Source organism: Cryptomeria japonica, chromosome 1 (genome assembly GCF_030272615.1).
Source record: "Cryptomeria japonica chromosome 1, Sugi_1.0, whole genome shotgun sequence".
NCBI lineage: Eukaryota > Viridiplantae > Streptophyta > Pinopsida > Cupressales > Cupressaceae > Cryptomeria > Cryptomeria japonica.
The window spans coordinates 279,545,234-279,564,895 of NC_081405.1; positions in this window are offsets into that span (position 1 = coordinate 279,545,234).

Genomic DNA, 19,662 nt, shown 5'->3' on the forward strand with positions numbered 1-19,662 from the left:
AAGGATGGAAATAGATGTTGGAGAGATAAATGATTTAATTAATTAATTAATTTAGCATGTGCTTGCATTTAGATTTAAATTATTAATTTAATCCTTGCATGAGATACTATTCAAATAATTGAATTTGTTAATTCAATTTAGCATTTGAATATATTTAGAACTTGACTTTGATTTTCAATTTGGTTTTTGAAATCATGCACATGTATTTGAATTTGGAAGAAATTAGAAGAATATGAAATTAAATGAAATTAGAATTTGGGGATTTGGAATTGGAAGAATTAATTAGTTAATTAAATAATTTAAAGAAACTATTTAATTATTTTAGAAATAGAATTTAATTAAATAATAAAGATTATTTAATTTAAAGGATTAAGTTACAATTAATTACATAATAAATATTTAATTAATACTTTAGAAGAGGGTTGAATGATTAGATGATTAGAGATAGAAATTGAGTAATTAATAATTTATTTAAATAATAAAGATTACTTAAATTGGGGAATTATCCATAATTAATATTTAATTAATATTTAGAAAATGATTAAATGATGAAATGATGAAAGAATAGGAAATAGAATAATTAATAAGATGATGAGGAAATATGAAATTAGAAGAATTTAGAAGAATAAGTTTAATTGACTTAATTAAATAATTAAAGAATATTTAATCAATTAGAGGAATAATTAGTACATGATCAATGAGACATTTTTAGGTGTCTATAGTGGGCTCTTTCATGTGTTGGACTAGGGTCGTGAGAAATAGACTGCTAGTAGAGGATCTAGACTAGTTGGAAGCACATGAAAAGTTTTTTGTTGTAATTCCAAATAATGACATTAATAATTTAATTAGTGGGTTTGGGTAAATAGGATTCACATAATCAAGATAATGAATTCGAGTGGTGTGCCCCAATGACAGGTCCCAGGGAGATGATTTTGGGATGATAGATTTTAGGGAGATGGTTTTTGGAATCTATGATAGGCTAGCATGTTATGACAGTCTTCCCTACATCTGTCCATTATCCTTATGCCTTGATTTGTTATTCATGCCTCTAGAAGTTTATTGATTTATGATTGGATCTTTGATTCTTGATGTTATCCTTTGGATGTTATTTTGAGTCCCTTGGTTGTTAGCTGTCATCCTAGGTCTTGAGTGTGAGTTGGAACCCCATGTCATCTCATAGCATGGGTGGTGGTTCCTATTTTGTTCCACATGGTCAGGGGGTTTGATGCCTTCTTCCATTGGGATGTTATTTAGATGCTAGTGTGCATGGCTATGTATTATATGCTTCTTCATTATGTGGATGGTTGATGGAGATAACTTTTATGTAACAAGATAGTATGTTGTATCATGACAATATTATAATTGTGAAAGAGAACATGTACTCTTTGGCCTTGTATTAATATGAATTAGGATATGGCATAGTAGATGAGATCATGATTGTATTAATATACAAAATAATTGATTCATTATATGGCTTATGATGTAATTGTAATGTTTATAATGGAAGGAAGAGATTGGGATTCTACATTGGATTAAAAAATGAATGGATAGCTTATGTGTATTCTTGAAGTATATGGTTCATTAGATAGTCTTGTTACATGTGCTTTATTGAAAGAAGATTAGTTCTTGCTATTTCTATTCTTATATAGGGACTTGTATGTGTTTCTTAGTGCAATGTATTATAGATCTTTTTGGTAAAGGATGTATATTTATATTCATGTTGGAATTGACTATTATGTTAAACAGTAGGTTATGGGCATTGTAATCATTGTAATAATTGTGTTGTAGTGGGTACTCCATATGTATGTGTTAATAGATTGGGAAGGAATAGAATGATTATGTATGTTATTGGATTATTTGAATATGTACCTCAAGAATAAGGATACAAAATGTACATGTATTCTTTAGAGTGAATGTTCTTATAGGAAGATGCTATTTCTTAATATTGGGTATCTTCGAATGTACAAAATTATGAGTAGTTGATAGGCAAGTAGGTTATCCTTTAAGGAATGGATTAGATTGTATTAGGTTTACTTTATGTAAATTTGTATGGAAAATAAGTTATCATGTTAGATGACTGAAAAGGGATGTAGGAATAATTGGATTTGATGCTTAAAATTAAATATAGAAAGATAATAGGACATGATAGAATATGCATATGTGGTCAGTGAAATATTATAGTTGATAAGGAAGTAATTGATTAGGAAATGATTCTACCATGTGTGTATGGAATTATGGGTGAAAATATGTTTATGTTTCTAATGTTGTAAAGTAGTGATGTTAGAATGCCCTAGGGGAAAAAAAAGAGAATGAATGAATATATGTAATGAGATAATATCTGATATGATGTTATTTCCACTTGCATATATGTTGTTTTGGTTGAGGTGATGTTCGTGATGTTTTAAGTATTGATGTAGATCTGTTAATATATGATATTGTGTAATGGTAGCTTATTATGTTGCTTTGGATGATGTTTTAAAAAATAATATCTGTTCGTTGTTAGATTCTGAATATTTCTATAGGGTATTTGGGTGGGCATTACATTTGGTATCAAAGCTCATGTACCAAACCCTAGGATCTTTGGTTAAGGTTGTTGTTCTTAGTCTTGCATGATGTGCCATAATATTCTCTTTGATTTGAGTTGTTCTTGGAATCCTGGAAAATTTTAGATGTCTACGTTTTGCATTCTCTCCCCAAATCCTTCCTAGAAATCATGATTATATGCAATATGTGTATTCATTTCCTATGCACGTCTCCTAGATGTGAGCTAAGTTTATATGATTTTATGTCGCCCTACCCTGCCTTGTAATTTTTGGATCTTATCTGAGTACTAAAGGTCATCTCCATTATATGAATGATTTAGCTATACGATGGGAGAAGATTATGAGTATTCTCTTAATTGATGCCATATTTATAGGATTATCTTGTTATGTTGGAATGATACATTGAATTTCTTCATGTAGGATGAAGTGTTTGTATTATGCATATAGAAATAAGTTAGTGTAGAACATGTTGTGTAATTAAAGAACTTGTATTAGATGCATCTATCTATATATAAGTAAATAGTAGTTTATTGATGCCTTTCTCTTTTCCTTATTCTTCTACATAAAATGTAAAAAATATAACTAGTGATGTATGTGCACCAAATAGAACTAGAAGATGTATATATGTGTGTAATTCCTCATATGAGAAAAGATTGTTTGAGTAAATCACATCTTTCAATAAATATTTAGGATTTCTAAATGTATTTGTAATGTTGGAACACCTCATGGAAGGTTGAATTTGCATATCTTAGAAGATGATGTGAGTAGCTGCATTGTATAATAAATATGGCATGTCTAGAAATTTTAAATTGTCCATGCATAATATTTGTGTGCATAAAACGATATTTTTTTACAATTATTTTTCATTCTCTTCTCTCCTCACTCTATATTTGAACATAAGATTCATAGTGCTTAGGAATTTTATTGGTACTAAGTTAAAGCATTGAACAATCATTGATGAACAAGATTTTGCATACATCAAATGAGAATTTCATATGTATGAAATGTTGGTATTTTGGTATGGTTTTGTCATTGATGTCAACACCTACTGAAAACAAGCACTTTGGAGATCCAACAACATTCACCAACAAGCAAGTAACTATTGCACAATTATTGGTATATGGTTCACCAATAGGATATAATGTTCACCGGTACCTGGAATGATATGGAAGACACTTGGTAATGTTGAAGACATCGTGTGGACACTTTGTTTTGAAGAATTGATCATTGGTATTGTGTAGGGGAAAAAGCGAGACTAGGTTTACATGTCCTAATCCTACCTTTTGACACACATTGCAGAATACGAAAGAGCCTAGAGGTATCAGACAATTGGCTACTTCTTTTTGTGAAAGAGAGAGCCACGGGCTACCTATTAGGGTTTCTATTCCTTTGTTGTAATTGAAAGATAAAATGATGCAAGTTCAATTCCTAACCTCAAAGTGCAAGTATGAACTAATAACAGAATTGCAGAATTGAAGTTAAACAATAGAAAGTTGTAAACACAAGGACAAGACAAGAATGCAGATGCGTACCCGGAGTTAAAATCTAAGTGAAAATGTATGGGACGAGGGCGTGGGTGCCACTGTCCTGATTTTGCTCCTGAAACTGCACCTGAAACTGCTATTTTGCAATCTGGAAAACTGTCAGAAATGTTGTCTGACAGAAAGACCAGGGCGCCCAGCGCCCCTGTCCCAGGGACCAGGGCGCCTAGCGCCCCTGTCCTAGTAGGACCAGGGCACCCCACGCCCTTGTCCTGGTCTTTTTCTCTGGAATTTGGTGTGAAGTTCAGTCTCTGTCTGCTTCCGTCGGATCTGCAACTTGCGGCGTCGCTCGAATCTCAAAACCTGCACTTATATCTAAAAAGGTATGGTGGGCGGCTATATAGGGTTTTGCCTTAGTCAAACCCCTGCTTTGGTGATTTCCACCTCCACGAATAGCCAAGTTGTATTGTAAAAGTAGTGTGTGTGCAGACCTTGTGTGTGTGCAAGATCCTAAAATGCAAGTAAGCAAACTAGAGCAACCTAGAAAGTAAACCCTAATTGCTTGTAAATGATAATGTAAATGCTCCAAATCAAGGTGCAAAGAGATCTAAAGCATGAATACAAATGATATAATGAGGCTTATGCAAAGACATGAAAACAACATGAAATCATACCCAACCCCAAGGGAGGGGTACAAGCCAATCTTCAGTCGGTGATCCCTTATTGCTCTTCAATGCCTTCAAAGCCCTAAATGGATGAATGAAATTGATGAATGCTTGATGGATGGATGTTGAATGTTGTCAAAGTCTTCAAAGATCTACTCTTTCGCTGCATAGAAGGTCCCTGAAACCAAAATTCGGATCCTTTCAAATGAAGAAAGAGAGCTCTTATATATGAAACCCTAGGTCTTAATTTCAACTTTTGGCCGACCTAGAGATTGAATCTCCCACCAATTTCTTGGGATTAAGCTTTATTTTATGATTGGATTGCACTCCCAGAATTTCGAGAAAAATGTCCGGGACCGTGTGCACTCCGAGCACGATGGTCCCGACAACTTTTCACCAAATTTTTAGGGCCGTCGGATATGATGATTTTAGAGAGAATCTCGAAGTTACAGGTGATTTCGAGATGTTTTGACCCTCGAAATCAAGCCCCCAAGGTCAAAATAGGACCTAATTAGGGTTTTTGATTAAATGATGTATTGGAGGAATAAAATGAAAGGGGCACACTTTAATGAAAAGGGCCTGACTTTATGATGTGGAAGATGATGAAATAGAACCTTTAGACCTAATTAATTTGATTAATTAAGTGCTAAAGGGGAAATGCAATGCAAGATGCAAAATGCGCCAAGGCGGGTGCTAAACTAGGTGTGAAATTGTACTGCTTTAGCAAGTGCGTACAATTTATGACGTTACATTTAGCCTCCACTTTAGTGGTCATATGAGTACTACATGCATATGCAAGCTAAAGTATAGGAAAGTAAACATTATTTGAAAAAGGATATATCCATAAGTCCGTCGAACGAAGCCCCCAGCGGTATCTGCAGTACACAGTTAGGAACCACACCCTACAAAACACACGTTAGATCACAAAATCACCTAATGCTTACTAAGGAAAGTGATGAAATTTGTGAGTAGCTATATGCCCCCCCCTGTTTCGGCTTGCTTATTAGGGAGGTGAAACAGGGTAGCATGTTTACTTACGACAAATTGTGTGAGAGATTATTGATGAGAGATGTTCACTAAAGAGGCCTCATCAGAGCACATTTTGGAACATCAAGGGAGTAAGGGAACGAAAATACAATTCCTATGCAACAAATGGTTCGAAAATCGCATCTCCCAAACTCAAGTTATGATGAAACGAGTGATAGAGGAGAATTAGGGTTTTGAAACAAAAAGGTAAAGGAATGAAAGTATATACCTCGAAAGTGACTATTGCATTTGTCACTTTGTTGATTTCTGAGTATTGTTCATTGCAGCGGAGCCCACATAGCCATCATCATGCCTTCACGATGATCAGAGCGTCCCACGAGGATAGAGATCATGCGACAGTCCGTGATCAGCGATGAGCCACTGGACGAGGTGTATTGACTAAACTTTGACTTTTTGCATTTCTGTTGACTTTGAATTTTTGTGATCGAATGCGGGCCCTGGAATTTGACCCTGGGTCCCACCCAGGGTGCCATGGTCCTCCCAGGGTGCCATGGTCCCTGAAGGGCGCCATGGTCCTTTAAGGGCGCCATGGTCCCTAAGGGGCACCATGGTCCGCTGAGGGCGCCATGGTCCTTGAAGGGCGCCATGGTCCCAATCAGGACTTGGCAAGGGTTATCTTTCGATGTTCGATAGTTTTCATTTTTCGCATAGATGATTTTGATGATTGAGTACTGATTACATTGATATTTTTGTATTGCAGGGTCTCCCATATATGAGAGAGCACACGGCGGGACAGATTCTCTGCAGTTTGCGAGATCAGATTCCCTGGCTAACTCAGGCAAAGAGAGATACATTATCTATGGTAGGTTTGCGGTATATGATTCTTATGCCAGCCATTCGATTTCATCCTGTGATGCTGATGGCACTTATGGAGCAATGGGATCCTGACACATGTACATTCCAGCTTCCAGTAGGGGAGATGACAGTGACACTTGAGGATGTGTACCGCATACTTCGCCTACCTATTAGAGGAGCTACCATGACATATGCGACCGATCGGTCAGCAGAGGATCATCAGAGGGAGCAGGTATACTGCATAGGGAGAGTCATGCCGAGCGAGATGAGAGGTTGCATCATGGTCAGCTGGCTCTTACATCCTACAGGAGAGGTGCCCCTCATGAGACGTCTTATGATTGCCATCATTGCACTAGTTGTCTGCCCTAACGGGCGAGGCACACACATGCATGGGGGTCTCACATGGTGCATCAGGGCTATGGAGAGACATAGGAGAGTATATACCTGGGGTCAGAGTATGCTTGCACATCTCTATCACGACCTTGAGGAGTATGTTTTTGGACAGGGTTGTAGTTTGATGACATGCACACTTCTGCAGGTGTGGATATTTGAGCACTTTACATGCACCAAGCCTGTCGGCTATCCGATGAGTGCGGCTAGCGAGCGACCTAAGGTATTTGCTTATCCACTTACCAACGAGTGGAGATTTGGGGATCTACTGTATTAGAGAGTGACATTTGATAGACTGATAGCTGAGGTGACTGTATGGAGACCATATCTGCGGATGCATAGATGGGATGGGATGGAGAGACAGCTAGCATGCTTACAAAGGAACCACTTACTGTGAGGACGATATCCACATATCATAGTCCCAATCTACTTTGACCGAGTACGGAGGCAGTTTGGGCTAGAGAAGTGTGTTCCAGCCGATGTACCCATCTACACTCGACACTCACAAGTCCTTCCTAGACCCAAAGCAGTAGCGAGACCTACGATAGATGATATCGAGATCACAGATATAGAGGGGTCCGATCAGGATGTGGTCACGGATTATGCTGCAGATCCCGAGGCACAGCGCAGGTATCTCTCATGGTTTGTGAGGACATACCCGGGGCCTATCTTTCCACCAGATCACCCGACAGGCCATCCAGGTCCATGAAGACATGGAGACCGAGATGAGGATCAGGGATCTAGATCAGAGGAGCCAGAGGAGGGAGAGGGTCATGAGGAGGCAGGAGATCCTGATCCACCCATAGGAGATCAGCCTAGTGCCGAGGAGGAGGAGGAAGGAGAGGAGGATGACATAGATAGAGATGATGATGAGGAGAATGAGGATGCAGATGAAGATGAGGATGACGAGGAGGAGGAGGATAGAGATGATGAGGAGGAGTCAGATGCAGCTCCCCACCATTCAGGAGATGATACCATAGCCTTGGATCCTCCTCCTATTCCCAAAAAGGGGGAACACGAGGCGATACGGAGACCTGTATCCATCGCGCATAGATCATTCGAGCGTGGGGAGCCTAGTAGTTCCCAGTCACAGATGCTACCATATCATGATCCCTACTGGCGTGAGGGAGATCTAGGTATAGTAGGTTTATATTGATTGATTAATGTTTTGATGATATAAAATGGTACTAATACAAAATCTGTTCTACTGCTATAGCTAATGTGCAGGAGTGGCGTTCCTTGATTCAGCAAGCAGTGACAGATATTTCCATGACGGCACAGATCCCTAGTTCCTCACAGGTTGCTTATAGACCTCAAGGGAACACAGGTTGGCATGATGACTTGTTTTCCCCATTTCGAGTACAGGTGGAAATATGGAGGGAGAGAGAGAGAGTTCTATCAGAGGACCTTCAGTGGGCATAGCGTGATCTAGCAGCAGCTCAGGCCGAGGCTACCTCGTATCGCGCGATCCATATGGATAGGGATCGTAGGAGTTCCTCTCAGAGTCATTCATGGTCTATATCACGCTATACACCTATGGGTCCACCTTCACGGCCAGATCTGGAGGGAGCATCTAGTCGTCACTCTCCAGCCACTAGCCCTAGGGATAGGAGATGATCTTATGATGTAGGGTAGGTCATATTTTGGATGTATTATGACCTACTTTTGTATATGAACACACGATCCACATATATATATGTATACATGCTTCTCTTTGTCTCAAATGTGTTATCTTTAATGCCTAAAACAATGTGTATTTTGATTAAAGTTAATACATTTGGTAGATGTACATGTATGTTCTGAATTTAATTTCCATGTGATTGATTTCTCAGTGCTCCATGATTAAATTGATACATGTGTGACTTAATTAAAATATTTAATCAAGTACTACATTGATGATAGAGAAGAAATATGTGTTAAGCCTAAGAATCATATAACTAATGTGATTTAATTTAAACACAACATGATACAATTCTACTTAACACATAAAGACATTGTATAATATGCCAGCATAATGAAAATGTAAATCTTTTGCAATTTACATAGATGAATTCAAGACAAACCATAGAGTAAAGAAACACGCTTGTCAGGAACAAAGCAATATAGATTAAACAAAACATCATTTAATTCAATTTGCTCTAACAAAGATTTGCTAACATATTATCCAATTTCGAAGAATTAAAAAGAAGATAGATGAAATAAAAGATAAGGAATGAGGAATTAAGCATAGTATCTACGCAAGTGCATAGCATTTATAGGTTCTTTAAGAGGCGTACAATCTACACCCACTATTTTATAAGCACTTGATCCATAATCTTCAATAACGATATATGGTCCAAGCCAATTAGGACTAAATTTTCCCTTTTCTTCAGGTAAGGCATTCACATTGCGCTGATTCTCATAGAGAACTAAGTCACCTACTGAGAAAGAACATTGAATAACCTTATCATTATAGCTTCGTTGTAGAGTTTTGTGATACGCTTGAATATGATCAAGAGCATTTATATGTCGTTCATCAAGCATCTCAAGCTGATGAAGTCTTTGTTCTCTATAAGAGTCATCATCTACTATACCTTTGAGAGAAACTCTAAGTGATGGAATCTCTAATTCTAAAGGCATAATAGCATCAGCACCATAAACAAGATTATAAGGGGTAGTTCCTATAGCAATTCGTACACTCATTCGGTAGGCCCAAAGAGCATAAATCAGTTGAGTACTCCAATCCTTACCATGCTTATTCACGGTTTTGTGAAGAATTTGTTCAATTATCTTATTGGATGATTCGGCTTGACCATTTGATTGAGGATAGTATGGTGTAGAAAATTGATGTTTGATATGATATTTCTCAAGGAATTTCTTCATGTCTTTGTTCTTAAATGATGTCCCATTATCGAAGATTATAGAGGAAGGTATCCCAAATCGAGAAATAATGTTTTCTAGAAGAAATCGACAAATCACTTCAGCAGTAGTAGAGCAAAGGGGAACAACTTCTACCCACTTTGTAAACTAATTTGTTGCGGTTAGAATGAAAGTATGTCCTTGAGATGAAGGAGGAGAGATTTTACCGATAAGATCCAGCCCCCATGCAGAGAAAGGCCAAGAAGCTACATGAGAATGAAGTTCTTGGGCAGGAGCATGAATCAGATTATTGTGTTGTTGACATTGATGACATTTCTTAACAAATGAAAAAGAATCCTACAGCATAGTTTGCCAATAATATCCCATATGAAGCAACCTTTGAACCAAGGATTTGCCTCCAAAATACCCCCCACAGGCGCCTGAATGCGCCTCTTCAAGAGCAATAGGGATTTCCGATTTGTTAAGACAACGAAGGAGAAGACCATTATAACCCCTTTGGTAAAGAACATTAGAAAGGATGATATATCTAGCGGACAACTTGCGAATTCTAGCCCTGGTGTTCCTATTGGCAGAATCAGGAAAGGTACCATCGATCAAGTATCTTACGATATGCGAATACCATTCATCTGAGTCTATAAAGTCACAACATGTCACCAGGCTAGAATCATCCACAATAGCTGGAGAAATAAGGTTGTGAATAACAAATTTGAGATCAACCACAGGGTCCTCTAAAGATACAAGAGAAGCCACACATGTCATTGCGTCCGCATGTCGATTATCTTTTCAAGGAACAGGTTCCATGGTATAAGAATCGAATTTTTGTAACAAAGAGATAGCAAGGTCTTTATATTGTGATAATTTGTCTTGTTTTGCTTGATACAGTCCTATTACTTGTCTTATAATCAATTGAGAATCTCCATAGATATGTATGCACTTTACATTCAAAGCCAAGGCTACCTTTATTCCTGCTATAAGAGCCTCATACTCAGCAATGTTATTGGTACATAGGAAATTGAGACAATAAGACAAGGGAATGGATTTCTTTGTAGGAGAAATCAGAACAACACCTGCCCTCGATCCCGTACGACACTTAGAGCCATCAAAGTACAATTCCCAAGTTTCATCTTTCTCTGCACAAAGAATGAAATCATCGGGAAAAGACTCAGGGTTAGGGAAGGAGAAAGGTGAAGGGGCCTCAACTAAGTGATCAGTCAACGCTTGCCCTTTAATTTCTCTTTGTGACACAAATTTAATGTCAAATTCAGTTAACATCATAACCCACTTAGCTAGGCGCCCTGATAAATCAGTTTTAGAGAAAAGATGCTTCAAAGGATCAAACTTTACCATGACGTGGACTTCTGAATTTAAAAGATAATGTCTCAATTTCTGAGTCGCAAACACCAAGGCCAAGCATTGTCTTTCTATCGTAGAATATCGGGTCTCATAATCGAGTAAGGTACAACTTATATAATAAACCAGACACTCCTTACCATCTTTATCATGTTGTGCCAGTAATGCTGCGAGAGCATGAGAGGAAGCAGCTGTATAAAGAAGAAAGGGTTTAGAAGGTTCGGCAGGTTGAAGGATAGGAGGATTAACCAAATATACTTTTAAATCTTCAAATGCCTACTGACAATCTTCGTTCCATTGAAAATTGATATTCTTTTTGAGAAGTTGGGTAAAAGGAAAAGTACAATCTGCAAGTTGAGATACGAACCTACGAATAGCTTGAATCTTTCCTTGTAAGCTTTTGAGTTGAGACACATTTCTAGGAGGTGGCATGTTGATAATAGCATCTATTTTCTTAGTGTCCACCTCAATCCCATGATGCGAAACTATGAATCCTAATAGTTTTCGACTATCCACACCAAAAGCACATTTTCAGGGATTCAAGCGCATGTGATATTTACGAATTCTTTCAAAGATTTGACAAAGGATCTTAATATGATCTATACAAAGAATGGATTTGGCTAAAATATCATCAACATAATCTTCTAAAATCTTGTGTATATAATCATGAAAGATAAGGGTCATCGCTCGTTGATAAGTTGCGCTAGCATTTTTAAGTCTGAAAGGCATCATTACCCAATAGAACGTACCCCAAGGAGTGGTGAAAGCAGTTTTGAATTGATCTTGAGGATTAATGAAAATTTGATTGTATCCTGAAAAACCATCCATGAAGGATAACAAAGCATGTCCTGTTGTAGAATCAACTATCATGTCAATGTTTGGGAGAGGGAAATCATCTTTCAAAGAAGCTTTATTTAAATCTCGAAAGTCAGTACACATTCTTATTTTATTATCTGATTTAGCCACAGCGACAATATTTGAAATCCATGGGGAATAATCAATAGGGCGGATAAATCCAACCTCCAACAATTTTTCAATCTCAGCCTTAACAAGCAAAGCTACCTTAGGATTCATTTTTTGAATCTTTTGTTTTACAGGCTTAGCATCGGGAACTAAGACAATATTATGAGTAATAATCTTAGGATCTATACCGGGCATGTCAGAATATGTCCAAGCAAAGATCTCAGGGAATTCATGCAATAAATTTGCATATTATTTTTGTTCTTCTTCACCCAAACATTTTCCAATTCTAATAGCTTTTTCTTCATTGCAAGGATCCATCTTAACATCAATGGTGTCACTTATAAGAAGATTACTTTGTTGAGGAGTATCCTTTAACTGAGGGAATTCTTCCACAATCTCATCATTATCAATCTCTTTTCCAAAATAGGCTTCAGTGTTCAAACAATAAGGGAATCCCCTATTGTGATGATAACGAGGAAGAGTATCATATGCTCCTAAAAACTTAGCTAAAGCATCATCGGTAGGAAAGACATCCAAAGCACAGGCACACGAAGGATCCCCATCAATATACTCAGGGTGTCTCATTGGTAGAGATGTAGAAATGACATTAACACTAATACATGGTCTTTTAAAAGCTTTAGTGCGCTTGCAAGGATTATAACCAAGTCCAAAGGTCACATCATAAAGATTATTCTCTAGAGGAACCTTTATCCCTTGTTCATGAGCGCCGCAACCATTTCCATGATACCCATGCTTAGCTAAAATATGAAAACCACGACCATAACGATCAGCCATATCAGAAAGAGAAGGTGGTTTTTCATAAGACAAAGAATCAAACTCTTCAGAATTAGAAGTGTGAGGAGAAGAAGTTTGAGAAGCGGCCATGAAATTATTGCTCATAGGTTCAGGTAAGATTGATTGATTTTTAGCTTCTTCCTTCTTTTCAACTTTAAGCTCTCTAGAAGGAACCTTATATTCACCTACAAAGGTGGGACTAAAATCAAGAGATCCCCAATCATCTTCTATGAGAACCTTCTCAGGATCAAAATCCTTCTCATGTGTAGATTCAAGTTGAGAAGAATCTTCTTCAGGAGCTCCAGGCTCATCCAAAGAATTTTGATCATCAGAGAGTGAGGATTCATCGATAGGTATCTTGTTTAAAGAGTCATCACTAGAAGAGGAAGGCTTAGAAGAACTCCCTTTGGAAGTAGATGTTTGCAAACAAGCTTGAAAATTAGTATCACCTATCAAGGTATATGTCTTATTGTTATAAATAAATTTAACTTATCTATGCAATGTAGAGGGGACAGCTTGCATACTGTGAATCCAAGGTCTCCCTAATAACAAGTTGTATATTAGATTTCTCGACATAACATGGATAGGAGTAGGCAAAGTAACAGGCCCCACTGTGAGGGGTAAGGTGATAATACCTAGTGAAGTCTTAGCCACATTGTCAAAGCCTTGAATGGCACGAGAGTCAGGCTCAATAAGGGATGTATCCACATTCATCTTATGCAATAGATTAATGCTACACACATTAAGGCCAGAGCCATTATCTACCAGTGTTCGTCTTATAGCAGTATCGTTTATGATAACCACAATCATCAAGGGATCATATTGATGTTGAATTTCACTAGTAGGCAACTCATCTTGAGTAAACACAATTTGAGCTTTAGGATTCATCACAGAGTTAACAAAAGACACTATATTACTAGATGTATTCGGTGGAGGAACATTCAAACCTTTCAAGGCATCTTGTAACATTCTGTGATGAGCAGAAGAAGTTTGAATCAAATCCCAAAGGGATATCTTAGCAGGGGTGGCCTTAAGTTGTTCTATGAGATCATATTCCTTGCCAAGAACTTGTGAAATACGTGGAGCTTGCGGAAGAATTGGTTGAGGATTAGGAAGAGAAACTGGAGTGACAGGAGGAGGATTAGGCTACCTATTATTTCTAGTATGATAAGTATGGGTAACCGCCTGATAACTCTCTCTAGTTAATTGCTTGGCATAACTATAAGGACTTCTAGGTTTTCTTCCTTGCATAGTGATGATAGGTTTATTCGAAGTAAGAAAGGAATCATGACCATAACCTCCTTGGACAGTAAGGAGAGGTGATTTAGGAACTTGAAAGGTGGGAGAAGGATAAGCACCTTGGACTTCAAAGAGAGGCTTATTATGCTCATTCAGGTTTATCATGTTAACTAATTTAGAAGTTTTGTTCTTGTTTAGAGCTTTCGATAAAGCCACAAAGTCATCAAGAGCATCATCCATCAAAGCATGATCATATCTATTAAAAGGTTTATCTTTTGATTCCAAAGGAGACCTCTCTTCATAGAGGGGATTATTGAAAACAACCATGTTACTAGATTTAGTGGAAGATTCGATAGGAATGTACCCTTGAGAGGAACCATTCGACTTATCTTTCTCATCACAACGAAATGGCATAGTAACAAGGTTTATGAGTCTTTGGTAAAATGAAGGTTTGGCATCTTTAGGATTCAAAAACTCATCTAAAGATTCATCTAATTCATCTTGGCCATACTCATAATCGACATAATTGCATACATCATCATAAATATGAACATCTTGCAAATAAAAATCTGACATTTTGAAATAAAAGTTGCATAAAATTTAGACACACAATGCAAAGAAACAAAGAAACACACTTTTTTTTTTTTTCCCTTTTTTTTTTTTTTTGAAAATGGACTTAAGTGAAACACACTAAATCTAGATCTAGATCTAACAAATGCAATGCAAGAGAAAGCAATAATAAGATTCACGTCGGGCTCACCAAAATGTGTAGGGGAAAAAGCAAGACTAGGTTTACATGTCCTAATCCTACCTTTTGACACACATTGCGGAATACGAAAGAGCCTAGAGGTATCACACAATTGGCTACTTCTTTTTGTGAAAGAGAGAGCCATGGGCTACCTATTAGGGTTTCTATTCCTTTGTTGTAATTGAAAGATAAAATGATGCAAGTTCAATTCCTAACCTCAAAGTGCAAGTATGAACTAATAACATAATTGCAGAATTGAAATTAAACAATAGAAAGTTGTAAACACAAGGACAAGACAAGAATGCAGATGCGTACCTAGAGTTAAAATCTAAGTGAAAATGTTCGGGACGGGGGCGCGGGTGCCACTGTCCTAATTCTGCTCCTGAAACTGCACCTGAAATTGCTATTTTGCAATCTGGAAAACTGTCGGAAATGCTGTCTGACAGAAGGACCAGGGCGCCCAGCGCCCCTGTCTCAGGGACCAGGGTGCCTAGCGCCCCTGTCCTGGCAGGACCAGGGCACCCCACACCCTTGTCCTGGTCTTTTGCTCTAGAATTTGGTGTGAAGTTCAGTCTCTGTCTGCTTCCATCGGATCTGCAACTTGTGGCATCGCTCGAATCCTGAAACCTGCACTTATATCTGAAAAGGTATGGTGGGTAGCTATATAGGGTTTTGCCTTAGTCAAACCCCCGCTTTGGTGATTTCCACCACCATGAATAGCCAAGTTGTATTGTAAAAGTAGGGTGTGTGCAAACCTTGTGTGTGTGCAAGATCCTAAAATGCAAGTAAGCAAACTAGAGCAACCTAGAAAGTAAACCCTAATTGCTTGTAAATGATAATGTAAATGCTCCAAATCAACGTGTAAAGAGATCTAAAGCATGAATACAAATGATATAATGAGGCTTATGCAAAGACATGAAAACAACATGAAATCATACCCAACCCCAAGGGAGGGGTACAAGCCAATCTTCAGTCGGTGATCCCTTATTGCTCTTCAATGCCTTCAAAGCCCTAAATGGATGAATGAAATTGATGAATGCTTGATGGATGGATGTTGAATGTTGTCGAAGTCTTCAAAGATCTGCTCTTTCACTGCATAGAAGGTCCCTGAAACCAAAATTCGGATCCTTTCAAATGAAGAAAGAGAGCTCTTATATATGAAACCCTAGGTCTTAATTTCAACTTTTGGTCGACCTAGAGATTGAATCTCCTGCCAATTTCTTGGGGTTAAGCTTTATTTTATGATTGGATTGCGCTCCCAAAATTTTGAGAAAAATGTCTGGGACCGTGTGCACTCCGGGCGCCACGGTCCTGACAACTTTTCACCAAATTTTCAGGGCCGTCGGATATGATGGTTTTAGAGAGAATCCCGAAGTTACAGGTGATTTTGAGATGTTTTGACCCTCGAAATCAAGCCCCCAAGTTCAAAATAGGACCTAATTAGGGTTTTTGATTAAATGATGTATTGGAGGAATAAAATGAAAGGGGCACACTTTAATGAAAAGGGCCTGACTTTATGATGTGGAAGATGATGAAATAGAACCTTTAGACCTAATTAATTTGATTAATTAAGTGCTAAAGGGGAAATGCAATGCAAGATGCAAAATGCGCCAAGGCGGGTGCTAAACTAGGTGTGAAATTGTACTGCTTTAGCAAGTGCGTACAATTTATGACGTTGCATGTATATTCATATTTGCATATTTTCTTTTACGAGCAAATAGATCCAGGGTTACATCGGCAGGTTTATCTTTTCCAGATCAGCATGGCACGATATGGAGATGATTTATTATTGATGTAAATGCATTAAGCCGACATATTTAATCGGTTATTGCATCAGATATTATATTGTATGTAAAATGTTTTTATTTTAATATCTTGTAGAACCGACCTACTAAAATTGGTCTTAGGGTATGATATAAATGTAAGATCTTATTTGTAAGATCAAGTGTGGAATGCGAAAAAGAATTGAGTGAAGGTATATGTGAGATTAAGCATAGGTATACAAGAAGACATCATTTGAAGGTGAAGCTAGGTTTTTGTAGAAGCATATCAACATTACACCAGTACAGAATCCAGCATATGAAGATGCTATTTTGTGCAGTACATTCTTATTGGATTTAACCATCCAACTATAGTCAGTGTGACTCCCATTTTGTGCTTGAGTAGTGAGCTCTAGGCTGTTGGCCTTTCTGCTTGTACAGACCCCATTTATGTACACTTACTATCTGCAGTAGTATCATCTGATTGTGGGTAAGGTTTCCCACCATGGTTTTTCCCCTTACAGGGTTTCCACGTATAGATATTGGTGTTATGTGTTGTGGATGACTTTATGTTTATGTTTCATGCATTAATCCTTACCAGTATAATAATTTACTATTAACACTGTCTATCGGCATGCTTAATTGGTTTATCGGTATTAAGTATCAAGTTGGTTAATTAGTTTTTGGTTTGAATTTAGTTGACAACTGATTCACCCCCCCCCTCTTAGTTGTCTCTAGGACCTAACAATTGGTATCAGAGCCTAGTCCTTTCTTGCAGATGTTTAACAACTTGAGGAGATCCAATGTCTACAAATTATTTCAGGAAGGACAGTCCTAAACTTGATGGAACCAACTATGGGATATGGAAGATTAGGATGGAGACACATCTAAATTGCATCAGTAAAGACATCTAGGAAGTTACAAATAATGGTTATACTGCTGCAGTAGCTAGTCAGACTACTCCAACTACCTTAGCTAAAGATGAAGAGAATGATTACAAAGCAAGAGAAGCACTTTTGAGCGCATTATCAGATCAACAAATCATGGGATTATCAGATAGGTCTACTGCTAAAGCTATTTGGGATCATTTGGAAACACTAAATGAAGGAGATTCCATAGTTAAGATTGCAAAACTTGAAAGCTTCCGAGTTCGGTATGAACATCTGAAAATGGAAGAAGATGAAAGGATTTCTGCTTTTATGGAAAGAGTAAATGAAATTGTTTTGGGTATTAAATGTTGTGGAGGAACTTTGAGTGAGGATGAAATTATTTCAAAAATCTTAAGAGGATTACCACCAGCATATAAAATGAAGGTTACTGCTATAAATGAGTTGAGAACAATGCCTAATACATCAGTAACTAGGGATACATTGATTGGAAAACTTTCAGCCTTTGAAATTGATGAATTTGGTCCTGTTGCTACTATAAAAACTGATTTGGCCTTTAAAGCATCAAGATCATCTACTCCATCATTTGACAAATCAGACTGGAGAGCCTTTTATGCAAGAGAACTTGAAGAAACTAGGAAGGAGAATGAAGAACTTGAAGCACTATTTGCAAGGAAAATGCCAAAAGGTCCAGTTGGAAGTAAGTATGAAGATAAAGCACCCTTTAAATGTTTTAACTGCAATAAGATTGGTCATATGGCTTCGAGATGCCCTGATAGACATGCTAGACTAAGAGAAGAAGCAAGAAGAACATACAAGCCTAATCCTGAATATCAGAGATACAGATTTAAGAAGAACAAAGACAAATCTTGTTACATTGCTGATGAAGGTGTGACTGATGATTCTGATGAGGATCCAGTAGACAATGGATGGGTTTTTGTTTCTATAACAAAGGATCAACTGGCACCTACTGCTCGACCGGTAGAACAAGCCCTAGCAGCTAAAGTTGAAGAAAAGGATGAATGGATCATCGACTCAGGATGCTCACATCATATGACAGGAGACAAAGGAAAATTCTTAAACTTTCAAGAATACAATGGAGGTTTAGTAAGATTTGGAGATGACAAAGCCTGTTCAATCAAAGGTAAGGGTTCAATATCTCTTGATGGTAAGCATAACACTGACAATGTCTAATATGTTGAAGGATTAAAGCATAATCTTTTAAGTGTTGGTCAATTAGTTGAGAAGGGATTTCAAATACAATTTAAAAATGGAAAATGCAAAATCATGAATAGAACTGGTTTGGAAATTGCAACCGGTAATTAGACTAGAGGTAATATCTTTCATTTGAATAATAGTGAAAAGGCATGCTTAATTGCACATATAGATGAAAGTTGGTTATGGCATAAGAGACTATGTCATGTAAACTTTGATTGCATGGTAAAAATCAATACTTCTAAGGTAGTAAGAGATCTACCTAAAATTGTGAAACCTCATAATACAATTTGTAAGGAATGTCAATTTGGAAAACAAGTTAGAGCTAGTTGCAAAAGTATTCCAGAAAAATCCAATAATGCTCCTGATTTAATTCACACTGATTTATGTGGTCCAGCTAGAACAAAAAGCTTACAAGGTGATAGATATTTCATGCTAATTATTGATGATTATTCTAGAATGTGTTGGGTTACTTTTCTTAGAGAGAAATCAGAAGCACTTGGAAAGTTCAAACTATGCAAAGAAATGGTTGAAAATGAAACCGGTAAGAAAATCAAATGTTTAAGATCAGATCAAGGAGGAGAATTCAAATCTAAGGACTTTAATACATTTTGTGAAGTGAATGGAATCAGAAGACAGTTATCAACACCTCGTACACCACAACAGAATGGAGTTGTTGAAAGGAAAACTAGAACTATCTTGGATGTAGCAAGAAGTATGTTGTCAAAAGCAAATCTACTACATATGTACTGGAGAGAGGCAGTTAGCACTGTTGTCTATACATTCAACAAAGTTCACATCAAAGGTGAAACCGGTAAGACCCCTCATGAACTATGGTTTGGTAATACTCCTACTCTTAAGTATTTCAAAATTTTTGGAAGTAAATGTTATATTAGAAGAGATGAGTATATTGGCAAATTTGATC